At 44.4% G+C, this 992-nt stretch overlaps 1 pseudogene; it reads left to right on the top strand.

Annotated features, from left to right (window-relative positions):
• Positions 1–183: 183 nt before the first annotated feature.
• Positions 184–767, top strand: LOC101578357 (annotated as a pseudogene).
• The last annotated feature ends 225 nt before the right edge of the window (positions 768–992 follow it).

Raw genomic sequence — 992 nt, 5'->3', positions numbered from 1 at the left:
AGCTGAAGCATAAACACTTTTTTTTAGCATGTATCCAGAAATAGGTAGGAAGACACTACTTAGTTTGGTTTTTTTTGTTTGTTTGTTTTGTTTTTTTTTTGGTGGTACAAGGGATCGAACTGAGGACCTTGTTCTTGCCAGGCAAGCACTTATTCCACTGAGCTATCTCCTTGGCCCCGAAGAATGTTCTCTTGTGCCAGTGGCCGTAGTTTTCAGGCCAAGCGTTTCAGCAGGTGTGCTCACTGTGCCATCTACACAGACAATGTAGGGGGACCTGGATGCCAGGTATACAAGTGCATCGACTGTAAATTCTTGGTCTATAAGAAGTGACACACACTTGTCATGATTGTGGGCAGCAGCATTCTTTGGCACCCAAACCCATGATGCCAATCAATCAACCACCCATAGCCTCAGACCCTACATGGGTCCCATCTAAGCCCTTCAAGTTTCGACAGTTTGGAACATGTTGCTGAGGACAAGGAGGCAAGGAACACCAGGGAAAGTGGCAAGGCTTCATCCCGTTTAGGTCTTCAGGACTCTAATTCACTCTGGGCGATAGGGAGAGGACACTGTGCAAAAGTACTATCGGCTCAACTGTGAAACACAGTCGGATGTATGCAATGAAAGCTGTGAAGAAAGAGCGTATCAACATTCATCGGATGCAGAAAGAGAAGCATGTTTTGGAGCAGGCAGCAAATCATCCTTTTCTTGTTGGACTGCACTCTTGCTTGCAGTCAGAAAGCAGACTGATTTTGGTTCTAGTTTAGTTCTATTTACTCAGTTGAGGCACATACTTTATTTACTTGGTTGAGGGCTTTTGGATTGTGTATATGAAAGTTGGAATACTGACTTTTTTTTTTTTTTTTTTTTTTTTTTTAGGGAAAGGTACAGCATGTTCAGGGTCTCACTACTAGACCAGACTTGTAGTAATCCGCCTGTTTACAGCCTCCCAAGAGCTGGGATTATAGGGGCGCGCCACCACGCCCAATCTC

Source organism: Octodon degus, unplaced genomic scaffold (assembly GCF_000260255.1).
Source record: "Octodon degus isolate 3935 unplaced genomic scaffold, OctDeg1.0 scaffold00037, whole genome shotgun sequence".
In the NCBI taxonomy this organism is placed as follows: domain Eukaryota; kingdom Metazoa; phylum Chordata; class Mammalia; order Rodentia; family Octodontidae; genus Octodon; species Octodon degus.
This window is presented reverse-complemented; position numbering and strand designations above follow the sequence as displayed.